A 12,500-nucleotide genomic window follows, 5' to 3' on the forward strand; every position below is an offset into this window, starting at 1 on the left:
TAGGGTGGGGATAAGATATGCCCCCACCCTCTGGAGGTTTTCAAAACCTAAGTCGAGACCTCCGTAGACCCCGGTGATGCGAAATGACATGCCCGAGGACTGGCACCCCTCTGGGCTAGGGTGGGGATAAGATATGCCCCCACCCTCTGGAGGTTTTTAAAACCTAAGTCGAGACCTCCATAGAACCCCGGTGATGCGAAGTGACATGCCCGAGGACTGGCACCCCTCTGGGCTAGGGTGGTGGTTAATCCGGCCCCACCTCTGGAGGTTTTCAAAACCTAAGTCGAGACCTCCATAGACCCCGGTGATGCGAATACCGAAGCCCGAGGACTGGCACCCCTCTGGGCTAGGGTGGTGGTTAATCCGGCCCCCCCTCTGGAGGTTTTCAAAACCTAAGTCGAGACCTCCATAGACCCCGGTGATGCGAATACCGAAGCCCGAGGACTGGCACCCCTCTGGGCTAAGGGGATGGTTTGGGTGGCCTCCCCTTCAATCCCGATGATTCGTTCGATATATGCCCAGGGAGGTGAACACTTCTCTGGGCGTGAGGGGGTCGAGCGTATGAGGGTTGTACCCCGTTATGGTTCCTACTATAAACGAATCCGAGCGGCGGGTCCACAGGCCACCGACCACCTGCCCACTTGCGGGGTGGGTGCGACGGGCCGCCCGCCGGCAGTTGTCCCCGTTCCTAACCTAACTCTTGCCCGTGCGCGAGTCGAAAGGGGCATACAAACCCCCGAGGCGAAGACCGGCGTTCCGCTTGGTCTAATGTGGGATCTCCCAGATTTTCCCCTCCGCGGGGACTTGGGAGCGCACCACCGGGCCCCCGCGCTGGAAACGGCCGGAGGCAAAGAGCGCATTAGAGGTGTCACGGATCGGTCTTTTTAAACGGACCGCGGCTGGAAGTTCGCAGGGGAAGAGGCGCTCGGTTTACGGTTCCCGGGCCCGACCCCCTTCGTCTTCTTAAATCGAGAAAACTAACCGTAGGCTCCGGGGGGGCGAATCGTAAAACCTTTGCCGACCTCCTCGCACTGCGAGGGGGCCAGGATTTTGCGGCTTGTCCGCGTATCGGTCCTACCAAGGACCGCGGCTGGAAGTTCGGTGGTGAGCCCTCGACCTTACGAGATTGGGGGCAAAACCCTTCGTCTTCTGAACATCAGACGGCTCCGGGGGGGGCGTACCGTAAAACCTATGCCGACCTCCTCGCGCTTTGAGGGGGCCAGGAAATTCTCTTCCATTCTCTTCCCTTAAACGGACGTCCTTTACGCCCGTTCGAAATGCGGCATACCCGGAGCACCAGGGGCAGGCTTCTAATCCGAAATAATACCGGCTTTTAGAACGATCCTCCCCGCCACGTGCTCCAGCCTCCATGGCTCGTGGACCCCCCGTAACAGGGGGTCCGCTTGTCCCAGAATCGTTCCGAGGGAGACTTAGCCGATCCGTCGGTCTAATTTCCACCGCAGTTTGGGTCCGTTAAAAGGTCCGAGTCGGTGGTGCCTTAGGGTCGGGATCCTATTGAGGGAAGGAACCGGCCCCTAGCCTGCACCGTCCGGGCCTTGAATCGTACATTTTCCAAGTAGTCAAACCCCCGATTGCAGACCCACCTCCGGGGGGTCTCGTTCGAAAAGCCTTTCCGCGGTGCGCGTCTCTTCCTCCTTCGGGGGGTCGAGTTCCACGCACCACCGACTCTCTCTCTTTCCCCAAGCCGGGTTTGAGTACCAGAGGGATCGGCCTGGTTGATCCTGCCAGTATCATATGCTTGTCTCAAAGATTAAGCCATGCAAGTCTAAGTACACACGGGCGTTGGTACAGTGAAACTGCGAATGGCTCATTAAATCAGTTATGGTTCCTTTGATCGCTCCACACGTTACTTGGTATAACTGTGGTAATTCCAGAGCTAATACATGCAAACGAAGCGTTGGAAGTGGGGGTGCCGTTTCGAGGTGGTCGGTGACTGGTTCACCTTCCCCCCTCGGCGCCCCCCACGGATACGTGCATTTATCAGAACCAAAAAACCCCCTCCCGACTCCGGTCGGGTCCGCTTTGGTGACTCTAGATAACCTTTGGCCGATCGCAGAGCCCTTCGGGGCGGCGACGTCTCATTCGAGTGTCTGCCCTATCAACTTTCGACGGTAGTCTACGGGACTACGTGTGGTGACCACGGGTAACGGGGAATCTGGGTTCGATTCCGGAGAGGGAGCCTGAGAAACGGCTACCACATCCAAGGAAGGCAGCAGGCGCGCAAATTACCCATTCCCGACACGGGGAGGTAGTGACGAAAAATATCGGTGCGAGGCCCCGTTTGAAGGTTTCGGGACCGAAATGAACTCAATCTACGTCCGTGGGTGAGGACCCATTGGAGGGCAAGTCTGGTGCCAGCAGCCGCGGTAATTCCAGCTCCAATAGCGTATGTTAACGTTGCTGCAGTTAAAAAGCTCGTAGTTGGATCCGGGGACGGGTCCCGGCTGCCGGGCCTCTGCCCGTCCGGACTTCGCGGTGGGAAGCTGCCCCTCTCCGGGGGGGTTGGGGACCCCCCGCGGGTCTCTGGGTGGAGGTCGCGGGACCTTGTCCCTACTCATCCGGTGTCCTCTGCTCCCTTCCTCCGCGGAGAGGCCCTTAGCTGGGTCGTCCGCCGCGGTTGAATACGTGGGGGGCGGAAGGGTCCGGTGCGTTTACTTTGAACAAAACAGAGTGCTCAAAGCAGGCCGAAGCGTGCCTTGAATGGACTGAGCTAGGAATAATGGAATAAGGCCTTCCCATGGGGGGCGAGTCGGAGCTCTTCGGCGAGGCGGCCGGGCGGGGCCGTTTTCTGGCCGCCGCACGGTTCCCCGAGCCGGGGGGGTATCCGACCGCTCTCTTGGTCCTATTTCGTGGGTTTGACGGACCAAAGGTCATGATTAAGAGGGACGGCCGGGGGCATTCGTACCGCACCGAGAGAGGTGAAATTCGTAGACCGGTGCGGGACGGACAAAAGCGAAGGCATTTGCCAAGAATGTTTTCATTAATCAAGAACGAAAGTCGGAGGATCGAAGACGATCAGGTACCGTCGTAGTTCCGACCGTAAACTATGCCGACCCGCGATCCGGCGGCGTTGGGTTAACGACTATGACCCGCCGGGCAGCGTCCGGGAAACCACGAGTCTTTGGGCTCTGGGGGGAGTACGGTTGCAAAGCTGAAACTTAAAGGAATTGACGGAAGGGCACCACCAGGAGTGGAGCTTGCGGCTTAATTTGACTCAACGCGGGGAACCTAACCCGGCCCGGACACGGTAAGGATTGACAGATTGACGGCTCTTTCTCGATTCTGTGGGTGGTGGTGCATGGCCGTTGGTAGTTCGTGGAGCGATTCGTCTGGTCAATTCCGGTAACGAACGAGATCCCATCCTTTAAGTAGTTACACGGCCCCTCTCCTGGGTCGGACTCTATCCCCGAAGGTCCCCGTTCGCGGGGGGTCCCCATCGGGGTGGGGGTGTTGGGGGTTTCGGCGGGGGTCCGGTTCTACCCCGGATCGGTTCGGGGAGGTGATGCGGTTGACGGGGGTTCAGTTCTGCGTCGAGTGGGTGGCTCCGGCCTCTCCCCTTCGCGTTCGGTTCCCTCCCCGATGCCGTCCGCACCTCGTTCCGCTCTCCGGGTGTGGGTTGTCCGTCCTTCGCCTTCGCCTTCCCTCTCCCCTCCCCGGTGCCCTCCCGCTTACCGCGGGCCTGAAGGTTGGGGTTCGCCCGGTGGGAATCAGCGGTCGGTGGCTAAACTTCTTAGAGCGATTTGTGGCACAGAAGCCACTTGAGAAATGGAGCAATAACAGGTCTGTGATGCCCTTAGAAGTCCGGGGTCGCACGTGAGCTACAATGGCTGGTTCAACATGTAAGTTACCCTACGCCGAGAGGTGCGGGCAATCCTATGAACGCCATTCCCCGCTGGGGACAGGGGATTGCAACTATTCCCCTCGAACGAGGAATTCCAAGTAGGCGCGGGTCACCAGCCCGCGTCGATTAAGTCCCTGCCCTTTGTACACACCGCCCGTCGCTACTACCGATCGGATGCCTCGGTGAGGTCCTCGGACCGTCCCCGGGGCGGCCCTCGAACGGGGGTCGCCTCCGGGCGATGGGAAGTCGATCGAACCCGGACATCTAGAGGGAGTAAAAGTCGTAACAAGGTTTTCGTAGGGGAACCTGCGGAAGGATCAATAACGGTGACCTGGCCGCGGTCGGCGCCCGCCGTCCGTGCCGGTTGTCGAGTAGGACTCGAGAGGCCAAACCTCCCCCGGCGGGTACCTTCAAGGTATGGACCGCAGAAGCCTCGTACCTTTCGTAGTCGGCCGACGTGAGTCTCTCCCCCCTCCGGGTGGGTGGACGTAGCGAGCCGGCTTCGGAACTCGGGGTTATGCGAGGACCGCCTTAGGTGCATAGGTACCCCGGTCCGCCCCCCTCGTTCGCGGGGGGGAGAGTGGCGCCGGAGCCGCCCGCCGGGTCGTTAAACAAACCATTGATCGTTGAAGGCTTTGATTGTGCGTGCGCGAGTCAAAGGGGCTTACTCACCCCCAGGGCGTTGGCCGGTGCTCGCCGGCCTCGGTGGGATCTCCCTGAACCCATCCCCCCGGCACAGGGGGCGGTGGTGGACGGGAGCGTACCGCCGGGCGAAACTCTTTCCCCTCGCGGGGTTAGAGCGGAGCTTAAGAGCGCATGCAAATAACCCCGATGTTGGCTTCGCAGAGACGGACCGTATAATAGTCTAAGGCCGGTGCGCGAGTTGAAGGGGCCTCACGAACCCCGGATGCGTTTAAACACCCGAAGGAGACGGCCGGTGCCCGCCGGTCCTGACTAGGTGGGATCTACCCAGCGCCTTCCCCTAAGCGGGGACTTGGGAGCGTACCACCGGGCCTCGCTCATACCCTCCGGGGTGGAGAGCTTGGCTTTGAGCGCACGCCTGAATGCCTTAGACCGGGACCCGTAACGCAGCGAACCAAACCCCTGGGCCTCGCCGGGAACGGCGGGTGCCTAGACCCCGGTCTCCTAAACCACGTAAGTCTCGGGCACCTACTCGGGCGATCGTCCCCCGGGCCGTAACTCCTCGGTCCGGTGGTTGACGCCCAGGTTCAATGACCTTCCCCCCTGCACGGGGGGGAAGGCACCCGGCTTGAAATATTGTCAAACATTGTCTCGTGTTCGAATGGCTTCCTTCGCCCGGCCTGTAACGGGCCGGGCACAAACCCATATACGACTCTTAGCGGTGGATCACTCGGCTCGTGCTTCGATGAAGAACGCAGCCATCTGCGTTAACTAATGTGAATTGCAGGACACAGATCATCGAAATTTCGAACGCATATTGCGGCCGCGGGGGTCCATCCCGCGGCCACGCCTGTCTGAGGGTCGCTTTACCCATCGATCGGTCTCCGCGCCCCCGCTGAGAGAGAGAGACCGCGGCTGGAAGCTCGCAGGGCCTGAAAACGGCCCTTCGTCTTCCCAAACGAAGACTCGGTTCCGAGCCAGTCCACGGGGCCCGTGTTGCGAGAGAGCTCCGTACAGGGAACGGAGGGAGAGCCGAGTAGGTCCGGGTCCACGTCCGTTACGGTCTCTCCCCGAGTCCCGAGCGGGGCTCCGCGCAGTCGGACGCGGGGGTGGCGAGTGCCGATTAAACCCAGCGAGCGGGCGAGTGAGCGGGCGGGCGAGCGGCCGGGGTGGGGGGGAGGGTGTCGCGGAGTTCGGTCTCGTGCCGGGCTCTCGCCCCTCGCCCCTAGCCTTCGGCCCTCCGCCTCCGCCCTCGCCCCCGCATAAGAAACCTCTGTGTGCGGCCTCAGATCAGACGAGACGACCCGCTGAACTTAAGCATATCAGTAAGCGGAGGAAAAGAAACTAACAAGGATTCCCTTAGTAGCGGCGAGCGAACAGGGAAGAGCCCAGCGCTGAATCCCACTTTCCCCTGACCGGGGTTGGCCGGGAAATGTAGCGTACGGAAGTCCGTAAGATCCGTCTCGGTGCGGACGCGGGACCAAGTCCTCGCGAACGTGGCTTCTTCCCATAGACGGTGAAAGCCCGGTAGCGAGTCCCGCGTTCCCGCCCGGGTAGGTCGGGCTTCTCGGAGTCGGGTTGCTTGGGAATGCAGCCCAAAGCGGGTGGTAAACTCCATCTAAGGCTAAATACCGGCACGAGACCGATAGCGAACCGAGTACCGTGAGGGAAAGTTGAAACAGGACTTTGAAGAGAGAGTTCAACAGAGCGTGAAACCGTTGAGAGGTAAACGTACGGGGACCGAGAAGACTGCCCCGGGGGATTCAGCCGGGCGGACGGCCCCGCGCTCGTCGGGTTCCGCGGTCGGGGGTGCGAGCGTATCCGGGCGAGAGGGGTGGGGTGCCGACTCCACCGCTCCCCGCTTCGGCTCTGCGCTTCGCCTCTGGACTTCGGGCCTGTCGGGCGTACGGAGGTCCGGCCCCGCCCGGTGTACTTTCCCCGCGTGGTGGTGAGTCGCGACCGGCTCCGGTTAGGCTTGGAAGGGCCCGAGGGTGAAGGTAGGTCCGTCCGGAGAAGGGAGCCCCACGCGGCCCCCGGACACGGGCGTTCCGCTACAGCCCCTCGCTCCGACTTCGCCGATAACGCCGGGGCCGTGGAGCAATGTCCTTTCCGCGTTCTCCCCTCCTCCGGGATGGGGATGGGGGCCCCCCCCGATCGTTCGGTCGAAGCGGGCCGGCTGGGCTGTCCTCAGCCCCGGGCTAGGCCCGCTACGGCGATGCGGGGGGCGATCCAGGCCCACAGCACCCGAACGCCTAAGGTCAGCGGCTAAGTTCGGACCCCGAACGACCCGTCTTGAAACACGGACCAAGGAGTCTAACGCGTATGCGAGTCGAAGGGACCAGAACCCCCGGAGGCGCAACGAAGGTGAAGGCCGGCGCGCGTCGGCTGAGGTGGGATCCGTCCTAACCCTCCGAGGGGGCGGGCGGCGCACCACCGGCCTGCTCTTCCCACGTGCGGAGAGCGGAGCCAGAGCATACGCGGTGGTACCCGAAAGATGGTGAACTATGCCTGGGCAGGGCGAAGCCAGGGGAAACCCTGAGTGGAGGCCCGCAGCGGTCCTGACGTGCAAATCGGTCGTCCGACCTGGGTATAGGGGCGAAAGACTAATCGAACCATCTAGTAGCTGGTTCCCTCCGAAGTTTCCCTCAGGATAGCCGGCGCCGAAACTTCAAGTTTTATCCGGTAAAGAAATGACTGGAGGCCGCGGGGCCGAAACGGGCCTCGCCCTACTCTCAAACTTTAAATGGGTAAGAGGCCCGGCTCGCAGGCTTGGAGCCGGGCATGGAATTGACGGTGCCGAGTGGGCCACTTTTGGTAAGCAGAACTGGTGCTGCGGGATGAACCGAACGCGCGGGTTAAGGCGCCCGACGCAGACGCTCATCAGACCCCAAGAAAGGTGTCGGTTGATATAGACAGCGGGGCGGTGGCCATGGAAGTCGGCATCCGCTAAGGAGTGTGTAACAACTCACCTGCCGAATCAACTGGCCCTGAAAATGGATGGCGCTGGAGCGTCGGGCCCATACCCGGCCGTCGCTGGCGGTACTTGTCTCCCACCCCCCCCAAAAGCCAGCGAGAATGAGAGAGAGAACCGAGACTCATGGGACCGTATGCCGCGACGAGTAGGAGGGGCGCCGCGGTGGCGCAGAAGCCTTTGGCGCGAGCCTGGGTCGAGCCGCCGCGGGTGCAGATCTTGGTGGTAGTAGCAAATATTCAGATGAGAACTTTGAAGGCCGAAGTGGAGAAGGGTTCCACGCCGACAGCGCTTGGCCGTGGGTTAGTCGGTCCTAAGGGATAGGCGAGCGCCGTTCGGAAAATGCTGGGGCGATGGTCTCGTCTGCCTCGCGCTGACCGAAAGGGGATCGGGCCAATATCCCCGTACCTGGGATTGGTGGAGATCGAGCCGCCGAGAGGCGCTCCCGTGGCGGTAACGCAAACGAACCCGGAGACGCCGGTGGGGACCCCGGGGAGGATTCTCTCTCCTTGCTAAAGAGCTGGAGCGCCCTGGAATGGGTTCGACCCCGAGATAGGGGCTCAACGCTCTGAAAGGCGTCGCATGCGCTATGCGACGGCCGGGACGTTTCCCATCGGCCCTTGAAAATCCGGGGGAGGTATAGTGAATTTCCCCCCAGGCCGTACCCATATCCGCATCAGGTCTCCAAGGTGAACAGCCTCTGGCGTGTTGGAACAATGTAGGTAAGGGAAGTCGGCAAGACGGATCCGTAACTTCGGGATAAGGATTGGCTCTAATGGCTGAGCTCGGTCGGGCCCGTGTCTGCTGATGCGGGGTCCGAAAGCCCGGTGCTGCCCGTGCGACGGGGAGCTGTTCCCGGTCCACCTTCGGGCCCCCCCCCACTGGGTCCTGCGCGCGAGGAAGCGCACGGCGAGAGATTGTCCCCCCAGTATATCCAAACCCCCGTGAACAAGGCTCCGTCTGTCTGTCGGGGTCGATGAGAGTGGGTCGCGGCGAGCGAGACCTTAAGCCCCGGTGCGTGTCCCCCCCTCGGCGGTGGCGCTTAGGGGGCCTCGGTCAGGTCGACGGTAGGGGAGCCGGTCGTCGGTGGGATGCCGGCGGGGGAGCGTCCTTCGGGACTAACCTCCGTCGGATGACCGCCTTCGGCCTCCCTCTCCCTACCTAAGCCGGGCCGGGCTCCCGACGCCCGTCGCCGGGTGGGCCGCCCCCGGCTAAGCTCGAGCGTCCGGCCCTTCGCTCTCCCCCGATGGGACGCGGAGGGACGCAATGGAACGTAGGTCCGCGTGGGGGGGTTGCGGTCTCTCGTGCGTGTGTGGACTCGTAGCGGGCCACCGCCGGTGGTGGGGCTTCGGTGGGTCGGGGCGGTGTCCCTGGAGCCTCGCGCGCCGAGCCTAGGCTCCGTGGATCTCTCGGGCTTATGAGTCTCGCCTCGGGGGGAGACCTCCGGGGCCGGGTCTCTCGGCCGGCACCTAACAGCCGAATTAGAACTGCTGCGGACAAGGGGAATCCGACTGTTTAATTAAAACACAGCATCGTGAAGGCTCTTGGACCGGGTGTTGACACGATGTGAATTCTGCCCAGTGCTCTGAATGTCAAAGTGAAGAAATTCATCGAAGCGCGGGTTAACGGCGGGAGTAACTATGACTCTCTTAAGTTAGCCCCACTATACACTTTCTGGACAAAGGCCCATTCAAATATATTGCCATTGGACACTTATGACCACAGTGGGATTGTATGCCGGTTATGGATCCATAATGCCGTATAAAGCATGACCATTTGGACACTGAGTGATAACTTTTTCCAGTTTGATACCCGCGGCAAAATCGCCATTTGGACAGCACTAGGGGCACTGGTGCTCCATCTAGGAGTTCAGAACGTTGGGCCCATCCCTTTAGTATGTGTCACTTGGCTCTGATTGGCTCTGATTGGCTTTCTGAATGGAATAACCTACACCATCCAACTTCCAATATATTTAACAGTGTCATATATATTGCAAATGGGATGCATTCAACTTTGACCTCTCTAAAGTCCCGCCCAAAGCTTGGGGGAGGGTCTAAGGGTCCAGAAAGAGCGTAAAATGTCCAAATCAAATATAAATAAAATTTCTCTGGGCCTCTGGAAGCCTGGGCCTCTGGTAGCCTGGGCCTCTGGGCCTCTGGGCCTCTGGTAGCCTGGGTCTCTGGGTCTCTGGGACTCTGGGTCTCTGGGCCTCTGGGTCTCTGGGGCTCTGGGGCTCTGGGCCTCTGGGCCTCTGGTAGCCTGGGCCTCTGGGCCTCTGGGAGCCTGGGCCTCTGGTAGCCTGGGCCTCTGGGCCTCTGGTAGCCTGGGCCTCTGGGCCTCTGGGCCTCTGGGAGCCTGGGTCTCTGGGACTCTGGGGCTCTGGGTCTCTGGGTCCCTGGGGCTCTGGGTCTCTGGGGCTCTGGGTCCCTGGGACTCTGGGGCTCTGGGTCTCTGGGTCCCCGGGGCTCTGGGGCTCTGGGTCCCCGGGGCTCTGGGGCTCTGGGGCTCTGGGACTCTGGGGCTCTGGGTCCCTGGGGCTCTGGGGCTCTGGGGCTCTGGGTCCCTGGGACTCTGGGGCTCTGGGTCTCTGGGTCCCCGGGCTCTGGGGCTCTGGGTCCCCGGGGCTCTGGGGCTCTGGGTCTCTGGGGCTCTGGGTCTCTGGGGCTCTGGGGCTCTGGGTCTCTGGGTCTCTGGGTCTCTGGGGCTCTGGGGCTCTGGGTCTCTGGGTCCCCGGGGCTCTGGGTCTCTGGGTCCCCGGGGCTCTGGGGCTTTGGGTCCCCGGGGCTCTGGGGCTCTGGGGCTCTGGGTCCCCGGGGCTCTGGGGCTCTGGGGCTCTGGGTCCCCGGGGCTCTGGGGCTCTGGGGCTCTGGGGCTCTGGGGCTCTGGGGCTCTGGGGCTCTGGGTCCCTGGGGCTCTGGGGCTCTGGGGCTCTGGGTCCCTGGGACTCTGGGGCTCTGGGTCTCTGGGTCCCCGGGCTCTGGGGCTCTGGGTCCCCGGGGCTCTGGGGCTCTGGGTCTCTGGGTCTCTGGGGCTCTGGGTCTCTGGGGCTCTGGGGCTCTGGGTCTCTGGGTCTCTGGGTCTCTGGGGCTCTGGGGCTCTGGGTCTCTGGGTCCCCGGGGCTCTGGGTCTCTGGGTCCCCGGGGCTCTGGGGCTCTGGGTCCCCGGGGCTCTGGGGCTCTGGGGCTCTGGGTCCCTGGGACTCTGGGGCTCTGGGTCTCTGGGTCTCTGGGGCTCTGGGGCTCTGGGTCCCTGGGACTCTGGGGCTCTGGGTCTCTGGGTCCCCGGGGCTCTGGGGCTCTGGGTCCCCGGGGCTCTGGGGCTCTGGGTCTCTGGGACTCTGGGCCTCTGGGTCTCTGGGCCTCTGGGCCTCTGGGCCTCTGGGGCTCTGGGGCTCTGGGTCTCTGGGTCCCCGGGGCTCTGGGGCTCTGGGTCCCCGGGGCTCTGGGGCTCTGGGTCCCTGGGACTCTGGGGCTCTGGGGCTCTGGGGCTCTGGGTCTCCGGGTCTCTGGGTCCCCGGGGCTCTGGGTCTCTGGGTCTCTGGGTCTCTGGGCCTCTGGGAGCCTGGGTCTCTGGGTCTCTGGGTCTCTGGGTCTCTGGGTCCCTGGGTCCCTGGGGCTCTGGGGCTCTGGGGCTCTGGGTCTCTGGGGCCCTGGGTCTCTGGGTCTCTGGGACTCTGGGCCTCTGGGTCTCTGGGCCTCTGGGCCTCTGGGCCTCTGGGTCTCTGGGAGCCTGGGCCTCTGGTAGCCTGGGCCTCTGGTAGCCTGGGCCTCTGGGCCTCTGGGAGCCTGGGCCTCTGGGCCTCTGGGAGCCAAAAGGAAGCTCCGGAGCTTAGGCGGCGGAGAGGTTGTTTGAATAAGGCCCGTTCAGGGAACCAGGGCGTTGGGTTTAATTAGGCCCCGGAGGTAGGCCCCGGTGGTAAACTCCGGGGCAAGCCTTATCAGAGGCCCAGGATGAGGTGTTCTTAATGTATTGGCTGATAGGGAGCCCCGGAGGTAGGGGACCCTTGGTGAAATTCATGCCGGGTTAGGGGACCAGGGCGTTGGGGTGAATAAGCCCCTGGAGGTAGGCACCGGTGGTAAGCTCCGGGGCAAGCCTAATCAGAGGCCCAGGATGAGGGTGTAATGAACTGGACAACCATCCCACTTCCCATGTATTGTACAGCAATTGGGCAACCATCCCACTTTCAATATATTGTGCGGCGTTTTGTCTCCCAGGTCCACCAGTGGGCAGAATGAACTTTGAGATTTGACGGAGGGTCCTTCCAATACATTATACAGCAATTGGGCAACCATCCCACTTCCAATATATTGTACAGCGATTGCGCAACCGTCCCACTTCCAATATATTGCGCGTCGTTTTGTCTCCCAGGTCCACCAGTGGGCAGGATGAACTTGCAATATATTATACAGCAATTGGGCAACCATCCCACTTCCAATATATTGTACAGCAATTGGGCAACCATCCCACTTCCAATATATTGTACAGCGATTGCTCAACCGTCCCACTTCCAATATATTGCGCGCCGTTTTGGCACCCAGGTCCACCAGTGGGCAGGATGAACTTGCAATATATTATACAGCAATTGGGCAACCATCCCACTTCCAATATATTGTACAGCGATTGCGCAACCGTCCCACTTCCAATATATTGCGCGCCGTTTTGGCTCCCAGGTCCACCAGTGGGCAGGATGAACTTGCAATATATTATACAGCAATTGGGCAACCATCCCACTTCCAATATATTTTAAGGTTCCAGGTCTACCAGTGGGCATCTTTTTTGACGGGGCAGGCTGATTGGTTTAGTCCGAGGGCGGGGGCTTAAGTGTGGGCCAGATAGGTTCGACCGGTGCGCCGGGTCCCTGGGGCTCTGGGTCTCTGGGTCTCTGGGTCCCTGGGTCCCTGGGTCCCTGGGGCTCTGGGGCTCTGGGTCTCTGGGTCCCTGGGTCCCTGGGTCCCTGGGTCCCTGGGGCTCTGGGTCTCTGGGTCCCTGGGACTCTGGGTCCCTGGGGCTCTGGGGCTCTGGGTC

The 12,500-nt window shown here is 62.0% G+C and overlaps 1 non-coding gene and 1 pseudogene across 1 annotated transcript; both read left to right on the forward strand.

Annotated features, from left to right (window-relative positions):
* The first annotated feature begins 5,214 nt into the window (after positions 1-5,214).
* On the forward strand, positions 5,215-5,368 carry LOC136682443 (5.8S ribosomal RNA). Its single transcript, XR_010798647.1, has one exon. It is a non-coding gene; the product is annotated as a 5.8S ribosomal RNA (ribosomal RNA).
* A 416-nt stretch (positions 5,369-5,784) lies between these two features.
* The window catches only part of LOC136682441 (28S ribosomal RNA), a 10,231-nt pseudogene continuing 3,515 nt past the window's right edge, over positions 5,785-12,500 (forward strand).

This window comes from Hoplias malabaricus, unplaced genomic scaffold (genome assembly GCF_029633855.1).
Source record: "Hoplias malabaricus isolate fHopMal1 unplaced genomic scaffold, fHopMal1.hap1 scaffold_50, whole genome shotgun sequence".
Classification (NCBI taxonomy): domain Eukaryota; kingdom Metazoa; phylum Chordata; class Actinopteri; order Characiformes; family Erythrinidae; genus Hoplias; species Hoplias malabaricus.